A 19,865-nucleotide genomic window follows, 5' to 3' on the forward strand; every position below is an offset into this window, starting at 1 on the left:
ATAGTCTTCAAAAGAATAAATTATCCAGTTTTAAACTGGGTTAATCCGGTTTGGGTACCGTTTGTTTTCTTTTCTTAGTCATGCTGTTATTTTATGATTTGTGGTGTTTAGTAAGCTGCGTTGGTTAGTTTGGTTTAGTGTATAATTCCTTTCCAACCGGGTTAAAGGAAAATTTGAAACTTGTTATCGTGTGCTAGAGTTGTTGATAGTGAAAGCTTGAAGCTTAAAATCATTATTTAAACAATTCTTCGTGGGCGAGCTGTGCGAGTTTGGATAGAATTTTTGTGCGAGTGAATGAAAATATTTGAAAAGGTTAGTACTGCTTTCTCATTTTATCAATTTATTGCATAGAATTTGAATTTTACTGCGTTTAGGGGAAATTTAAAATTATAAATTTTCATCGTGATTAAGTTTACTGCTTCATGGGGAAAAAATTTATAAAAAAATTTTACTTCATTTGGTATAAATTTTACTACATTATTTAGTGCAAGAAATTAACGAATTTTAAGAGAATTTAACAAGTTTGTATTTTTTTTCTTTTCTGTTTTGTAGATGATCGTGGTGTGAAGACTAGAAATACAAATCAAACATTGATAGAAAATGGTTAGTACTAATTTAAATTTATTAGTTAAGACTATTTCAAATTATACTTACCTTAATCTTCCGGAAAAAAGCCGTAGGGTAAGATGTCTTGAATCATGTCTGATATTGTTAATATTTGGCTAGTATGCGTATGATGTTTTTAGTTTGTAGCAGTGGCCAAAGCAATTGAAGTGCCTTGATGTTGTTAGTTCTTCTGTGCCTACTGCAATTTCATAAGGTGTGTTTTGGATGAGGTTATATATTTTATGATTATTTTTAGTATTGTGAATGAATTCTAATATGGGTATTTCAATAGGCTGGATAAATTCATGCGGGATAAGGAAGGGTCTGGATTCTTCGGCATTGAAGGTCTTTGTGATGTGACAGAATATATACATTTGGGTAAATGGGTCGTAGTTGCGGAGGATGTCGTGGAGGTTAGTATCTTTAATGCAATATGTAAAATTAAGAAAAAATGGTGACGTGTATTTTGAGTTAAGAAACTGAAAACGATGGTGAGGTTGTCTTGATGGGGTGTGTAATTCAAAATGATTTTGTATAAAAAAATAATATGTATATGTGTGCGTTTGTTTAGTGCGTAACATAACATCGTGGGAACAGTGCAAATCGCGTTCCTGTGGTGAAAGAAAGTGAAAGGTTAGTGAAAATAACTGAAATTGATCATAGAAGCTCTCGTATGCTTGAATATCAACTGGTGATTCTGAAATAAGGTGACCATGCTTTCGATCAAAAATATTAAGTGTGAATACGTATGATGTCTTAATGAAAAATTTTTCTGTTAGTTGCGGGTTTGCGAAGCGGTCTTCATCTAAAAATTGATCTTGATTAGGGTGGATGATATTATGATCGTAGTATTCTATTGCAAAATCGTTAGCTCGGGGTGCGGTGAATGTTTTTAATAATTTTTTTATATCCAACGTAAGTAAATTGTCGAGGTGTTAGTGTTGTGGTGTGTCTATGTAACATGTTTTTGTTCTTTTCGATAATGTCATGAGTATTAGCTAATGGTAGGCAAAGGGGGTTAGTAAAATTATAATAAGCTGTCCAATGAAGTGTTGGCATTAAAATGTGCTCATCAACAAAATTGCGTGTATTGTTAGTATTGTTAGGTGTATTTAATGTATAATGCAGAAATGAGGGTAAGGTGATTTTTATGAAAATTTTTAGTGTTGGTGTGTTCCGGGTGATTGATATATTCGCGGGCTGTTCCGGGTTTGGTTGGAAATGGGTGATTTGGAAACTTTCGTTTATAAGTGCGATAAGCTCGGTGAGTGCTGGTAGGTGTTTCGGTGGATGTGGATGATTGTGCTAATGATGGAGTGTAAGCTGAGGAAGGTGTGGGGGTAGGTGGATTTGAGGATGTTATTGTGGATGATAGTTGATGTATTGTGAGGGTGTTGGAGGTGTATTAATTTTTGTTGTAAAATAATAAAATTATCAAGCTCCTGGGAAATTTGGGGGTATCTGGGGAATTATTATATGATCTGTCGGAATGAAGTGGATAATAGGTTGGGGTTACCTGGGAAGCATAAGAAGGAGTGGAAACGGATGGGAGTGGATGACTGGATGGGATTGGTTGAAAAGGGGGTTTTGAAAAAACTGAGGAGTTGGTATGGGTATAGGTAGAGGGAGATGGTTAGGAGTCTGCAAATTCGTCGGGGGTTTCTACATTAGAGTTATTAAATTGTGAGATAGTATGAAAAACTGAAATATCCGAGTTAGTATCAGAATTCGTGCTTGAGGGTATATTAATAATTGGAAAATCGGGTGGTGGCAAATCAAAAAGTGGGATTATTGGGATTGTGAGATAGGTTTAGTGTATATTGCGGAAATGACGGTAAGGTGATTTCAAGAAAATTTTTCGTGTTGGTGTGTTGCGGGTGATCAATATATTCACGGGCTGTTCCGGGTTTGGTTGGGAATGGGTGATTTGGAAAATTTTGTTTAAAAGTGCGATAAGCTCTGTGAGTGCTAGTAGGTGTTTCGGTGTATGTGGATGATTGTGCTAATGATGGAGTGTAAGCTGAGGAGGGTGTGGGGGTAGGTGGATTTGAGGATGTTGTTGTGGATAATAGTTGATGTATTGTTAGGTTGTTTGTGGTGTATTAATTGTTGTTGTAAAGTAATAAAATTATCAAGCTCCTGGGAAATTTGGGGGGTATCTGGGGAATTATTATATGATCTGTCGGAATGAAGTGAAGAATAGGTTGGGGTTACTTGGGAAGCATAAGAAGGAGTGGAAGCGGATGGGAATGGATGACTGGATGGGGTTGGTTGAAAAGGGGGTTTTGAAAAGGAGGTAGAGGGAGATGGTTCGGAGTCTGCAAATTCGTCGGGGGTTTCTACATTAGAGATATTAAATTGTGAGATAGCATGAAAAACTGAAATATCTGAGTTAGTATCAGATTTCGTGCTTGATGGTATATTAATAATTGGAAAATCGGGTGGTGGGAAAGCAAAAAGTGGGATTATTGGTATTTGAGTTTGGAGGTTGGCTGGGTGGGAATTTGAGCGATGGAGGCATCTAAGTTGTCGGCTCATCGTGGGCTAAAAAAAATGACTATGTTGAGATTGAAAAGTGGTGGTGTGGGTTTATTCTATAATTTGTTTGTATGTATTATCATTTTGTGATTGATGTGTCATTATGTGTTGGATGGGACTTTGTGTTATATTTGGTCTAGAGTTTGGATTATTTGTGATTGCTAGGTTTTGGAAGTTACGGGGAACTAATGATAATGGATGGTTTTGTGGTAAGGGTGGCAACTGTGGTGCGGTAGGTGTTATTTCTATATTATTGTGTTCTTCGTCGTATGTGTTTTGTCTTGTGGATATTTTTGTGTTATGTTCCTTTATTTGTGCATCTAGAAGTATTTGTTAATTGATGATGAAAAAGTTCCAAAAAAATCCTTCAAATAGTATACGTGCTACACTTGCTCGTCGGTTTACTTGTGTATGTATAGCGCATGTGTTATAGATTCCTTTTAACAGTGAGAAAAGAAATCCTATAAAATTAAACATGGCGTATAAGATAGTTAATTTTTCTAAGATGTAATAGGGCCATCCTAGAAAAGCTAGAGTTTCGTTCTTTAAGGTGACAAATATTTATAGGTGAAATATCTTGTGGTCTGTTCTTTTCACCGTTTAAATATATTTAGTCTTTAATATCTTGAAAATATCCGCTATAGTCTCGTGTATAAATGTCTGCAAATTCTTCGGTTTCGGGAATTTTTCTTAAATTCTGGTCAATTGATTGTCTTTGTATTGTGTCCATTTGTGTTATTAATTCCTGAAACTGTTGTGTTCTAATGTGATGTTGGATATCTGATTTAGAATATATTCCAATTGATTGTAAATCAATATTTGGATTACGAGCAATAGCTCTGATGCTTTCGGGTGAAAATTTTTTGAGTGATTGCATTAATGTAGGGTATGGTGTAAGTAGATAGTATTTGTCTTTATCAGGATTTAATTGTACTACATTGTGGCTATTTTTTGATCCACATGGGACTGCGGTATCCCAAAAATTTGTTCGTCTTGAAAGTGTATCGACAAAATGTCTTCAAAAACATATAATGGTGATACTGTTTTGGTGCAAGTATAAAACCATAAAACATTTCCTTCGTATTCAAGAAAATTTGATCTGTTTCCTGATAATAAGTATCCTTCGTAAGGTATTTTTAGTACTGCTAGTGCGAGTGATTTTAGGATCTGTGTTCTTTCCAATTCGTATAGTTGATCAAGTGTTTCTAATTCAGAAAGTGACCTTTCTTGAAAAGTTCTACTAATTGTGTAGTCTTATTTCATGTCTAAGTGGATATCATAATGAATATTACCAAAATAAGTGCTATTCATTAGTGATAGTTCTTGTAAACGTGTGCTTTTACTGTCATATGGTTTTATTTTTCCACCAGGTTGAACTTTGCTTTTCAGAAAGTTAACTGGGGCGTATGATGTTCCTTCATTTATAGGATGACTTGTGGCTTGAGGGTTAAATTTTATTTTTCCAGTGGTCATGTCGAAACCTTTTTCGTATTCGACAAGTATTTCAGAGTATTGTGTCTTATAAAGTGGATTTCTGTATTTACATGCAAATTCTGTTTCTTGATAGATTTGAAAACGTGTTAATTTATTTTCTATATCATGGATATTTCTAAAATCATTGCTTTGTTTACGAGATGGGTTTACTTGTTCGTATGGAATTGATTCTACAAAATATTTTTCATGAAATTTTATCATTCGAGCGTGTATTTTTGCTACTTGAAATGTTGTGCATGTATCTTCGGGAAACCAAACAATTGTTGCTTGGGTCCTTGTTGTAGGGTCACAATAACCTTGATCATTTTTGCAAGGTTATCTAATTCCTTGATAGATCATTGTGTTATCAGATAAATCTCGTGTGAGTTGTATTTTTTCAAATTGTATTTTTCAATTAAAAAACATTATTTCTTGATATCCTCTATTTTTTGTGTCTGCTTTGCAGTTTGAAAGGTCATTTATTCCAATGTGTGGTATCCAGTGTTTATCGTGTATGTCATAAGTTAATATTCCGTGTGCGCCGTTATATGGGTATTTTTCGTCTAAATTTATATGTCCTTGATATCGTTCAAGTTCTGCTTGATGTACAGAATCGGCAAAGACTTGGAAATTTTTACTATTTTTCTATCTGTGTTTTTTTCTTGTGAAATTCAGTCTGAGTAAATTGTTTTCATAATCATCGGGATTTAGATGCAAAAGTCGTTCTATATTACTTTGGTAAAATGATTCGTGATCAAGTCGGTTCTTATTTCCGTTGGAAACTTGTGAACAGTGTAGTTTATTTTCGGAAAATGTTGCTGTAAATTTGTTGCTCGTGCTTTTGAATATAATGTTGCGATTACATTTGTAGTTTCTATAGCTTATGCTTCTGTTTCGCATTGCGATACTTGATTTATTGCATATTTGTGTAGTGTTTTTTGTTCGTTTTCTTCCCAATCATAGTGTGTTACTAATAAATCTTGGGGTCCTGTGCGAGGAGAAGGATTTGTGTATGATAATCCTGAGTATGGGTTATAAAATGTTATGTATCCAATCGTGTTTTTTGTATATCTATCGTATTTAAATATTACTTAAGTTGTTATAAATGGTGGTGGTAGCGATTGAGTATTAGACTATTTTGTTGAAGTATTTGAAAATTGTGTTCACGAATATCTTCGTGGATACCTTGTCTATATTGTAGTCTATTGAGTGCCCAACTGTGGAGTCGGTTACTTTCTTGATGTTGTCCAAATAATGGTGGAGGTGCTACGAATGTGTTCCAATCTAGTCGTAAAGGGATATTTGATGATGATTGTTCTCGATATCTAGCGTCGAGGTTATTTGGAAAATTTAAGGGAAAAGCGTCGGTAAAATTTGACTTAATGATAGTGTTGATTGTAGTGATAATGTTTCTGGTAGTGATGATAGTGTTGTATCTGTAGAAATATTTATTGGTTCATTTGCTATGTTTGGTTGACCTTGTGTATATGAGTGTGTTGCCCAATATGGTAGTCGTGCGGTGGGATTGGGTGGGTTAAAGGGATTTTCACGAATTTGTTTAGATGTTTGTGTTGAACCTAAGTAATCTGAGGGTATACTTGAGGTGCTATGTTGTGAAAGGAGTGTGGGAGTTTCTGGCAATGTACTACTTGAATTTTCTGAAGTAGTTGGTATTGGTGATTGGGGTATATCAAAATGAACTCTAGGGATTTGAAAATTTCTATTTCTTCGTGGATGTATAATCTGTCTATTTATTTCAACTGTATTTTGGTTTTGACTAATGTGTCTTATTCTAATTAAATCTTGTGGTAAAGTGGGGTACAATTTATATGTTGGTTCACTTAGGGGTGCCTGTCACTGAACTGGTTCTAATGGTTCGGATAAGCGAGCGTGTCGTTCTTCAAAAGTGTAAGGATTATCTTGAAAAGAAATTTGTGTGGATGTTTGGGGGTTTTGGGTAGTTGGTATTGTTGGGTTTTCTTGGGATGATGTCGGTGAAAACTGATTTTGTGATTGTTGGTTAGCAATTTTTGAAAGGTGTCCGATTGATTTTTTCTAGTAGGAAGATTTATGTTTATTGTTGTATTCTTGGATGAAAAGAATTAAAAGAATTGTTGCTAAGGCGAATGTGACTATTGCCTTTTTTACACATTTGCACATTGTCATTATTAGGGATGATAAAAATGTGATGAAAATTACAAATAGTAAAAAAAATATCTGTTCTACTAAAAATTATTCGTATCATTTAAATAGACTTTGAATTATCGTACCTGTGAATGTGGGCAATGATTTGGGATAGTTGGAGATATATTTCAAATAGAGAATAGAAAATTTAAAAAATTTTGCAAAAAATTATTAAAATGATTATGAAAGCTTCAAAAGTATCGATAAAAAATATGAACAAAAGTTTAAATAGTATGAAAATTTTTATGAAAAGATATAAGATTGTATTTTTTAAAATATTGACTGATTGAGAGAAGAGCATTTAAGAAATGATTTCTTCGTCGAATATTTTTTGTTGTTTGGAGTGAGATTCAAGTGTGGTCGGATTATTTATTGGTTTTTTGACATGTGGGTTGAGTTTTGTGAAAAATTGTTGGGGGCTAATTTTATGGTGTTCGGGAGGTCTTCTTTGCTTTATTTTTGTTTGTCGGGTGATCTGGGATTTTTTTTGAATTATTTGTACTTTAGGACAAATGATCATGGTCCTTTTTTTACTTTAGGCTAATTCGCCATTTTTGGTTGGAGGTTTTTTGAGGTCTGAGTTGGGAAAGTATTGTTGATCTTTGCGTTATTAGATAAGGGAGGGTTGTAATATTATGGTGGTATTCATTTTAGTTGTCAAGTTTTAGCGAGTTGCTTATTTTTGACCTGGGGGTTGTAAAGTTATAGTTATAAATATGCCTAGAATTTAATATCTATCGGCTAATAGGTTGGTGTTAGAGATATAGAAGGTGACGGATCTGAGTGAGTCCTATTGGCTGAATCTGAACTAGCGTCTCGTATCCAAACAATATGATCAAATTGCTTTTTTGCCATTTAGAAGTGATTTAGTTTACCGCTGATGCCTATTATAAGAACGCTGTTTATAGCGCGTTAGTTGCGTCAATTTAATTATCCAAAAATAAACAAAACGCTGTGTAACGCACCTTAATTATCCCAAATTAAAAAATTAGTTTGTGATGAACTTCGTTTTTATAATCTCCATTCCTTCAATTACCCATAACACTTTAAGAAAATGATCACAGGTAGTACATTTTTTTTACTCTTGCGACTAGCAAGGGTGTTGTAACCGGGTACTAGACTTTTCTCCCGTATATGAATTGTTCACAGAATGGTTAGTTTAGTATGAATGTTAAATTTCGCTTTGGATTTTTTAAATATTTTTTGTTCTGCTTTCCGCCGGTTTATTTTCCAGTTTTAAAAAAAAAAACTATAACTTCTCAGTTTTTTATTGCTAGATTCACGAAAGCATGTAATTGTTTTTGGTTTAAAAAGCTTTCACAATTTTTTTTTGGATAAAATGACTTCCGTCTTTTTTTTCAATTCACTGCCTTATAAAGCTTTTTTTTGCATCGTAAGTCGATTTTCAGCTCATGACGTTATAAAAAATAAGATATTTGAAAACATTTTCAAAAATCCCTCGATAAGAAGTCAAAGTTTGTCTAGAGATAAAAGTTCCGACTCGAGCACCAAAATTTTGTCAGTTTCTTTGAATGCGAGGTTGAATTGAAGAGGTTAAACTTCAGCTTAGTTTTGATTAAGACGAACATAAAATTCTGAGAAAACAATTTGTGTGGCCGTTGTTGGAGTGAGTTTACATGGAAAAATCTGTATTTTGTAGTCTGTTTCTCGTTTTGTTGTTTGAATGGGCAAATTCCTCAATTTTTTAAAGCAATGAGAAAAAATCTCTTTTGAAAACCATTTTATCTATAAAAGCACGAAACTGACATATGAGCTAAGTAGTACATAGAAATGCTTATTTTGTTTTATGAAAAACCTGGACCCTATGAAAGCTTGCTTCTTCAACTAAGCCCTCCATATCAAGTGCTAAAAAATTTTCAGATGAACTTGATATGGAGGCCTTGAATATTCCGACTGCCTTTTAAAGTCTGTTGTGTAGTGCTCGATTTTGAAAATAATGACGAACTTTTCAATAAACAAAATAAACTAATTTTTCAAAACTTTTTTAGTCATCCTCTCCCAGTTATTTGGAACAAAAATTAGTATTTAATAATATATTTTCTGCTCGGCATATTTTAATATAATAATTAGAACAACTGGCAACTCTCAGTTCAATTTGGAACATTTTCTGATCCAGATTACAGTGCTATTGAAGCGTTCATGGCATGAAGTATAACGCGCGGTATTTGTCACCAAATTTTCTGGCTATTTTCAAACCCGTATAATTGTGCAAAAACCAATCAGAGGTTAAAATATCTTTTTAAATTTGCAATCAATAGCTTTCAGATTAGGTATAAAAAATAATCAGCAAAACAGCTAGGTATATAGTTAACAACATAGCAATTAAAAACAGAAAACTGTCTATAGAAAAAAACTACACAATGATATTTTGTCTATTTCTTTAAAAGTTGATGTATAGCATATAATAAATTGCAGAAATTGCATCAAGAGATAACATATAAGTGTGCGCGTAAATATCCACATTTGCGTTTTTGTACTTTTAAAAATTATCTTAGTTTTGCAGAAAACTACATGAGACACGATAATAGACAGTAGAAATCTCAAGTTCTTTTTAAAGTAAAAAATCTTGTAGTTATTAATACTAAAATTAATACTACCATATCAACAAAAAACAAGCAGAACAAGTTAGATAAAATTCAGACAAACTGTGGAAAATTTAAAAAATTTAAAACTTGGAATTTCAATGTAGTATCAAAAAGTTATCAAATTTTTATGTCGTTTTTTTTTTTAGTCAATCCTTGCTGTTGCATATAAGAAACGATGGCATATAAGAACCGATGGCCGAGCGGACTAAGCTAACGTACCGTCGTTTAAACAGACTTGTCAGGTGGTGTGGGTTTGAAACCCTTATACTCTAACCTTTAAACATATAAGCCCGAGATGCTATAGCCCCGCTTGACCTTTTTAACCGTTTTTTCGATCTAATTCGGGTCAGCTTTGATTAAGGCAGACCGAAAAGCAAGTTGTTTCAAGGACAAAGATTGGCCATTTGGCAGCTTGCTTTGAGTTATTCATATGATTATGGCCTTTTATACCAATGTTAAAGTACGTAAAAAGCCTTTTTGTTACAAATTTTCCTACTCGCTAAGTCAATTGTTCAAAAACTGATATTTTTACAATTTGTGGAGATCAGCGCGCATATTTTGATGCCCCTAAGGGACCGAATTAGCCTAATTATTCTGATAATTGTAATAAAAAAGCCATGTGGTGCCTGTGCAATATAATGTGATTCGGTGGTGGAAATGGGATATTGAAGTTGAAGATCAGCTATACTCTCCTGAAATTTTGAATATTGAAAGATACCGATCAATATAAAATTAATTGCGCGGCTTGATCGATCACTGGATGTTTGAGTTTAAGTAGTTACGGAATAAACCTTAATAGTACATTTCGATAGAGTTTATTGAAATCATTTTTGGTGGCAAAAAGGCCGGTCAAATCATTCTCCAACTTTTATTCAGGTTTTAATTGGAGTGGGAAGGTGGGCAGTTAGAGGAATGTATGAAACAGATTTCCGACTATTTGCAGTTTGCACATGTTGTATGAAATTTCGCGGGCATCCCAGAGTCTAGTTGTGATCGAGGCTACCTTCTTTCGACTCGAATGAAAGCCTCGTGCCAGCTGCTCAAGAAGACTCAAAGAGATAGCACATTTCGACAGGTTCTATAAGTAATTACCCTAATTTCATAAGTGGCATCGTGCGACAACTGCGGCGCTCTACTAAACGCCGCCCCCTCCAGACCAGGACTTCAAACTTGGTTAAAATGGAGAACTTTTTACACTCGTTAGCACAATTGAGTCTAGGAGTTGGGATTAGTGAGTGCGTCTGTGCAGATTCGTGAGACTACCAAAAATCTTCAAATTGTCAGAAACTGTAAGACTTGTCTAGTTTCTTATAACCATTCTTTACAATAAAAATACATACAATGAATTTTCGCGGGCATCCCAGAGTCTAGTTGTGATCGAGGCTACCTTCTTTCGACTCGAATGAAAGCCTCGTGCCAGCTGCTCAACAAGACTCAAAGAGATAGCACATTTCGACAGGTTCTATAAGTAATTACCCTAATTTCATAAGTGGCATCGTGCGACAACTGCGGCGCTCTACTAAACGCCGCCCCCTCCAGACCAGGACTTCAAACTTGGTTAAAATGGAGAACTTTTTACACTCGTTAGCACAATTGAGTCTAGGAGTTGGGATTAGTGAGTGCGTCTGTGCAGATTCGTGAGACTACCAAAAATCTTCAAATTGTCAGAAACTGTAAGACTTGTCTAGTTTCTTATAACCATTCTTTACAATAAAAATACATACAATGTGTTATTGTGTAACCCGACTCAGAACAATCTCCGAGTGGTAATTTTGTCTCGATACCATAATTTTTTGGGATAATTGTAAACGGCTTGAAATTCCAGAAAAACGGAACATAGACAAGGGTACTAGATCAATTTTTCGGATAATTTTTCGAAAAAATTTTCGGATAAACTTTTACGGTTCGAACTTTCGAGTCAAAAGTTTTGTCAGAATTTTTCGCTAGTCGTTACTTTTACATTGTAAATATCATCCAAAAAGTGAAAAAAAATTAAAATATCGGCGGCCTGAAATCACATAAATCCGTTGTTAAACCGATTACAACTTATGATAAGCGGTCTGGTAAGGTAATTTCAGGCAAGTTAAGTTGAATTTCTTCATCATCAGGTTTGCTCCGCGTGGTTGTTAGAGTTCAACCAACCTATTTAATTCCCATCCCCATTGGTATAACCGTCGCGAATAAGGGCTCCTAGCGTATAGTATTCATACTCGGAGCCAGTTCTCTAGATCACGCCCTTGGTAAACTATCCGCACCGTCTCAAAAGCGTGTGAAAGAGACTTGTTTCACTATGCCTAGTTTGAGTTTTAATTTTAACGCCAGGATTCTCATAAAATTACTAAAAGCTATCTGCGTCAGTTTTTGTTGAAATGCAATGATCTAGTTATTTGGCACGGCGCCATAAATAATCCCATTAGTAGGCACCGCAGTAACAACAACAGTAGTTTGAGTAGTGACTATTTGGTACAAGGGAAGTGTTACCGCCTTTGTATACTGTTGCCGCAACGGTACTGAGAATATAGAAAAAGAGTTTAAAAAGACAGGTTCTCTCGTTCTTAACGTAGTTGAGGTATTTATATCAAAGCGAAAGGCCAAAAACCAAATACTTTTCGGAAAGTATAAAGAGCTACACCAGCCCCCTTCCCTTGAGTTGAAGACTCTGTTGTTACTCAGTCGATACAGCGCTTACCTAAGTACAATTGAAATTATAAAAAAAGCGGAGCCGTTTGTTGCCTGGAAACTTCGGGTGATTCAAAATAGACTGAAGGCTTTAAAACTTCAAAATACCCCCCCTTGTAAGTTATTGAACCATTAAAATTTTTTTGCTGGATTTATTTGTCTAAAAATTAAGTTTTTTTGTGAGTTATTTTTTCTGAGCTTATTAGGCTTGGAAGTTAATTTTGAGAAAAAAAATTGGAAGTTGTTTCAGAAACGTAGCAATCTCAAGAAAGACCTTTATCAATGCCAAGAAATTATTTTGCAAAACATGGAGAGTCAGAGTCATTGCTCGAAAATTTAAAGAATGATACTTGAAATTGATACGTTGAAGTTGATAGACTGGTAAATGTAGGAACTATATAGAACAAGCAGTCGATGTAAATAATGAGTTAAAAAATTTGGTTGCAAAAAGTGCTGATCCCGACGAATTGATACCGGCACAGAATATATGGCTTCCTAAATTGACACAAAGTAACGATAAAATTTTGCAGGAAGCTATCACACCGGGTCTGTGAATTCCAGAAAGTATTTGGTCTTTGGCCTTTCGTTTTGATATAAAAATCTCAACTACGTTAAGAACGAGAGAACGAGAGAAGTTTTGAGGCAGTAACAGAGCAAGATTGAAACTCAAAAACTTCTTGTCATTCGGAAAAGAGTTAGAAACATCAGTCGCATAAATCAGAGACCCGCTCTAAGTTGTGACATCAAAGCAGCTGACATCAGCAGTCGGGTTCTCCAAAATCAAGTCCTTATACCGTCGAAAACCCTTCTGAGAAAAAGCGCGTTCTTATGCTTTTGAAGAAACAATAAGAGGAGCTTGAGAGGCAGGCTTCCGTTAACAATCCAGTAAGCTTACAGCAGTTCATTCCGCCAGTTTCTATGGATTTGCCTCAGCAAAGTGTTTGTCTACTCTTCCAGTTCTGGGCAATCCAAACACAGGCTCAATAGTCCCGGTAACTTCTGAAAACTATTTTGCTCCGACAACATCTGCAAAAGTCCTTTGTGGTGTCGAAATATTTTTTCTGCGTCAGCAGCAATTAACCAGTTTTCTTTTGAGTCAACAAACTACAGGGTTAGTAGCAGCTGGCTACTAGGTACCTGTAATCCCATCACAACAACATATAAATTTTCCCGTTAGTAGTTATAATTTTTCAAGTGAGCACTATAATCCTTATAGTAATTTAGGGAGGCCAAATGTTACTTACCCCTTAGTATCAGCTAACACTACGTTTCATCCACAAATGTTTGTTCCACAATAGCTCCGATTACTCCTCAGAATAGTTTGGTTCCTTATACAAGTGGATGGACTGTGTTCTTTGCGCAGCCTGGAAAGTTTTGCAAGCTACTCAAATTTTGGTTCCTGAATGTCACTGTAATTCCTCTAGTTACCCAGTGCCAACTCCCGTTAATTCACATTGTACACACGTCCAGCGTCCTTTTTTTGGCACGAGAATTGGTCTATATAATCATGCATAGCCAAAATGATCATCTTCCTGAGTGAAAACTGACACAGTTCGATGTCAACCCACTTAATTGACATGAGTGGTTTGCTCAGTTCATATCGACCGTTAGTTCAACCTTACTCAGTGAGGTTGAACCCACTCGTAGTTGGTAAAGGAAGATCCACAATCGCTGAGTATAGCTATAGCGAAGTACTTCATAAGGACGCATATGCAACTCTGCAGAGAAAGTTTGGGCAGTCAAATGCCGCAGTAGGGGCTCAACTGGATAAATTGAAAATTCCCCGCCTCTGAAAATGCACAATTTGAAATAGTTGGTTTTTCCTCAACAATTTCTGGACTCGATGCCGTATTCAAGCCTCTGTTTTTTAAGAACGACCTGAAACATTTCAACCAACTGAATCAAGCTGTGAGTAAGCTTCCCCGGAACCTTAAAGAGGCATGGTTTTTGCATCGACCAACTCCGCTAGAATTATATGAACGGCTTGAAGAAAAAGCGGAGGGTCATGAGAGGTCAGGAGAAGTCAATTAATTCTAAGCGTAAGATTGCAGAACCAGTGAAGCAAAAAGTAGGTACTAAAGTGTTTGCTAGTAACGCAAAAGTAAGAGATAAAACTCAGAAAAATCAAAAAATTTCTCCATAATCTGTCTGTAAATGTCAACAAACTCTTTGAAACTGCGCCGTATTCAAAGAGAAAAAAGCTACACAACGAGCAAAGTATGTAGCCGAACAAAAACTTTGCTTTGCGTGTTTACAGAGCGATCACAATTTTCGTAATTTTAAGCCAGAAATCGCCCCAAGCCAGATGGTGAAAGCAATCACAATGTGCTTTTGCTTGGAGCTGAAAAAAATATTCCTCCATAGGATATTAAAATATAAAACTTACCGTTTTCAGGTAACTCAAATACTAAACTTGTTTTGACTTACCCTGCCGTGGGCGATATTCATAGCCTGGAGTCAACTAAAGTACTCCTGCCAGTTGCTTCACTCGCCGTTTCTTTGGTTGCGAAGAAAACTAATGGCCTAGTTCGTTGCGATAGTGCTTCCTCGCACTCATGGGTAACTGTCGATCTAGTAAAACTTCTCCATTTGGTTGATACTCCCGATAACCTCATCAGAAAGACATTCAATTCCACGAGCTTGATGAAAACTCATAAAGTAATATTTCAAGTGTCGCCGAAACGAGTAATAGTGAATTGTCGTTTTCTTTTCGAGCTTATGTTAAAGATCACACGCAAATGATCAGATAGCATAAGCGTTCCTGAACTACGGTAGAAGCACCCACAGTTGGATCCGATAGAACCTATACTTTATACGAACCGTTGATTACCTACTAGAGGAGGACTCTAACTCACCGTGCGCCGTACCCCTTCCGATAAGTTGGGTTCTAAGTGGTCCGTTACCGCCGTCCTTTAATTCGAACTCGTCTTGATTTAAATGTGTTGTCGAAGACACGTCTCTAGCTGACCAAATTAAAACTTGGTATGAGTTGGAGTCGTATGGAGCCTTCAAGCAAGTAGATGCCCGTTCCGCCGCTGACATACGCGCTCTGTCGATTTTGAAAAATGACACCTTTCATGATGGTGAGAGGTACATTGTTCCAATGATTTGGTGCAATCATGAAGTTAGTTTACCGAATAATTATTATTCATCCATAGCTAAGCTCAAGTCTTTAGAAAGAAGGTGAGATAGAGATCCGTCGCTCCATGAGAAGTATGCCGAAACAATGAGATATGATATAAGATATGCCATAACCGTTAAGGCGCACAATCCCAAATCATGAGCCAATCGTGAGTGGTATCTGCCGCATCATCCGGTGTTGAACCCGAACAAACCCGGCAAGGTTCGCCGAGTCCCCAATGAGGCATCGAAGTGTCATGGCGCCTCCTTGAACAAGTCTCTGTTGGCTGGCCCACATCTCCTTCAAAACCGCATTTCGGTACTTTTGAGATTCCATCAGCATCAAAACTCCGATTCAGCAGACATTCAACTGATGTTTTTTTAAGTTTGAAATCCGTGAAAAATATCACTATTTTGAGGAGGGAGGACCCCACATCAAATGTGGTAGCTCACCAATACATGCGTCACAGTTTCAACGCTCGTGAATTGCCGACATGTGCGAATTTTTCTCTGCAGAAGACTGCATCTGATCATCAAGCTGAGTACGCCGAAGCTGCTTCAGCTATTGTCCAGAAGTTAAATTTGGAAGACACTTAGATTCTTTACAAAACAGTGATGACGCCTTCAAAATAGATATGGATTTAGCCTCGTTGCTTAAGCTAGGTGGGTTTCATCTGCCAAAATTTGTCAACAACGTGTCCAGTGTGACAACTACTCTTGATCGGGACAACCGTGAGTCTAATTCATCTGTTAAAGATATTTGTAGGAGACCAGACCTATCATCGCATGTCATCGGTCTTAAGTGGGAGCACGTAAAAGTTATATAAGTCGTTAATAGAGGGTTGATCGTTCACTAGACAAAGCAACCAGTCAGCACACTGCGTTGAGTTTTGTTTCCTCTCTTTTTGATCGAATTGGATTAGTAGCTCCGTATACTGTGAGGGCTCGCCTTCTATTAAAAGATTTTTGGCAAATCAGTGGTCAAAACTGGGACGATGATCTCCCGGAGAAAATCAAAAAGCAGTTCCTTAAAAAAATTCAGTTCTTCCTTTGTTAGATTCTCTGACAATACCTCGTAGCTATTTCACTGAACTTTTCGACCAAATAGAACTTCAAATGTTCGGTGATAGTTCGCAGGATGTTTTCTGCGCCGTCTCTTTCCTTCGTGCGCGACTTACTAGTTCACATAAGACTGAATTAGCCTTTGTATTTGGCAAAGCCTGCGTGGCTCCTATGAAAGCGCTATCTCTTCCAAAGTTAGAGCTTCAAGCGGCTCTTCTTGCAACCCGTCTAAACGAAGACATTTTGAAAGGTCTGATGTTCGAAGTTTTAGAGATTTTTATGTGGATAGATATTACCAGTGTTCTTTAGTGGCTTAACTCATGTAATAAATTAGCCGTTTTTGTTAGCAATTGCACTGGTGAGATTCTGGAGTCTACCACCACTGATCAGTAGCATTACGTACTTAGCGGTGATAACCCAGCTGATACCGGTACATGAGGGATTCCTTCAGAAGCCCTCAAAGAAAGCAGCTGAGTTCATGGCCCTAGTATACTGAGGACAACTGATTGGCCAAGTGTGTTATCAATAAAATAAGAAACAAAGAATTTTCTAGTGATATCGAAATTTGTCTGCAAAGTTCGTCAAATTTTGTCGTCGACGTTTTGACAGAGAAAAATCTTCCATTCGGGAAATGGGAGAGATTCATTTTAATTATAAGACACAATTGGGCAATAGCCTTGTTGTTGAAATCATTGCCATTTCAGCCATTTCAATAACATATCCGGTCGAGTACATTAGAAATTGCCGACCCGTGTGCGTTGAACATTGCTGAGCAGAAACTCAATTGCCTGTCCCAGTGTGAGACATTCCCTAGCGAGTTAAAACTACTAAGCTCCCCTAAAGTTATAACAAGGAATAGTCGGATCGCCAAGTATTCGACGTCCATTGGACCAGCTGGCATCCATCGCTCGACTGGGCGCATCAGCCGTTTGGTTAGTACCGATATCGATAGCAAGCATCCAATTATACTTGATGCACGTCACCCGATTGTTTGGTTTTTGTCTAGACACTTGCACGGTAGAAACTTCCATCAAGGTTTGCATTACATGCGTGCGGTGGTTAATTTGAAAAAAATTGTGTTGAAATTGTGCTGGTTGCTGCGAAACTTTAAAAATACTTGCGTTACGCGCCGAAAATGCAAAGCGCAAACCGTAACACACCTATAATGTCTGATCTGCCAAATAAAAGGTTGCGTTATAAACAACATCCTATCTCTAACACAAGTTTCGACTACGTTGGGCCATTCCTAGTTCCGTTCCTCAGAAGTACGGAAAAACAGTGGGGTTTTTTGTTCGCCTACCTCACCACTAGAGCGGTACACATTGAAGTGGTCCCCTCTTTCGACACAAGTTCTTGTGTTACGGGCGTGGAGAGTTTTATTGCACGTCGCAGTGCTCCGACTACCATCATGTCCGACAACGGCACGAACTTTGTTGGCGCTCAAAAAGAGCTCTTAGCTTGCACTGAGAGTTGGAACAATCTGGTTCCCGCTGTTTTTGTTCAGAAAGGGATCGAGTGGAAATTCAATCCACTCAGCGCACCGCACCATGGTGGCTCATGGGAGGAATTAGTTACGAGTGTCAGGCGTGTTTTGAATGACATCCTAGGCAACAGAAGAGTAACTGAGGAGGTTTTATGAAACCACGCTGTGCCTTGTTGAGCAGTCACGTACCGCAAGACCGACAACAGCCCTTAGTTCCAGTCCGCTATAATTAGAGGCGTTGACCCCAAATTATTTTATACTTGGTCATCGCGCTGTGAATTTCCCGTTGCTAAACTTCGAAGAAAACTTCGACCATAAGATGCGGTACGCTAGAGCGAAATCAACCGCTAACTCAATATGAAAACGTTGGATGCGGGAAAACGTTGCTTCCCTCAACAGGAGTGCAAAGTTTCACAACCAATCAGATGTTAAGGTGAAAGCCAGCGACTTGGTTTGTGTCATAGAGCCGGACAGTCCACGTGGAACTTACCCACTCGCACGTATCGCTCGACTGCCTTACGGCAAGGGCGGATACGCGAGATCCGCCGACATAAAGGCCGTTACGAGCAAATTGAACCGCCTGACCGTTAGTTCGCTCCCATTCTTCCTTGTTTGGGGACAGAGGATGTTGCAAGGCAAACGTAACGAGATTATAAATGCATAAAAATAAATGCATACATTGACGTAATAAAATGAAAGAAAAAGAAACTGCATATAAGAACAGATAGCCAAGCAGCGCTAGCTAACGTACCGCCGACTATACAGACTTTTCAGGTGGCGAGGGTTCGAGTCCCCCCATACCCTAACCTTTAAACATGTAAGCCCGAGGCGCTCTAGCCCGACTTGAATTTTCTAATTTGGTTCATTCTTGATTGAAGCTGACTGTCAAAATGAGCAATTTGTCTCAAGGACAAAAACTGTCTATTTGGCAGCTTGCTTTGAGTTTTTCAGACAATTATGGCCGATGGTACCGATATTAAAGTATGTTAAAAGTCGTTTTGTTTCAAACTTTCCAGAGTTAGTTTGCCGAGAAAAAGCTCGTTAATTTAACCGTTCAAAATCAGATGTTTCACCATTTGTGGAGATTTGTGTGTACACTTGTTTTATCAGGGAAACCAATTATGTTTATCGCAAATTTGCCGAGAAGCTTTTGTTTCAGTCTGAATAAATTAATTATAAAATATGTTTTTCTTGAGTATTAGTTGTTTGTGCTTTGCGCTTAGGTTGAGTAGAAACTGTGCGTATAAATATGTCCTAGGGATATTAAATATGGTGATAATCTGGAAATGGACGCTACAAATCGGATTTTGTTCAAAATTTTTTTAGTTTTTTCGAAATTTGTTAAATATTTCTCCTGTTTTGCAATAGGAAGGAGGAGAGGTTCATTGCAAAAAAAAGTTGCGTATGCTAAATGAATTGGTTTATTTATTATGGGGGAATTTGTTACAAGGCATGAAAGGAGGGAAAGACTGGTTAACAAAATCCATTATTTGAAGATTATTTGCAACGGAGTAGAAACTTTTGTTAGGTTAAGCAAATCCATCTCAAGTTTATCAAATTGTTTGCTAGTTCAAAAGAAGTTTAACAAACCCATCTTAAGTTTATCAAATTGTTTGCTAGCTCAAAAAAAAATCAAAAATGTTAAAGGTATATAAGTAAACCTATAATTTTTCTATGATTTTTCCCTAATTTCGAGATTTAAGATTTATACTTTTCATTTTGTGAGGATATAGATTCAGGACATGAGGATAAAGATTCAGTGCTTTGAAAAACTCGAAAATTTTAGCACTGTGATAAATCCGAAGGTTTTTTGCTAGCTTTGCTGAATTTTCAAGAGTTTTAGAGGCCTTGACAAGGTTTTTAAGATGACTGGACCTGGGATTCTCTTGTGCGCTAAAAAATATCAAGTTCATTACTCTGTGTATCTTAATTGATATAACACAATTACATCTTTTGCCTAATAAAATCTATTGCAAATCTATTGCATCCAAAGTTGCACTCAAAGTTTGTTCAAAATGTGCAGATTTTTTTTTATTTTATTGAGTTTTTCTCTACAAATTGTTTGCTAGTTGTTATATATAATGCATTTGGCGCCGTCAAGAACGAAAAAACTC

The sequence above is a fragment of the Symsagittifera roscoffensis genome, chromosome 5 (genome assembly GCF_963678635.1).
Source record: "Symsagittifera roscoffensis chromosome 5, txSymRosc1.1, whole genome shotgun sequence".
NCBI lineage: Eukaryota > Metazoa > Xenacoelomorpha > Acoela > Convolutidae > Symsagittifera > Symsagittifera roscoffensis.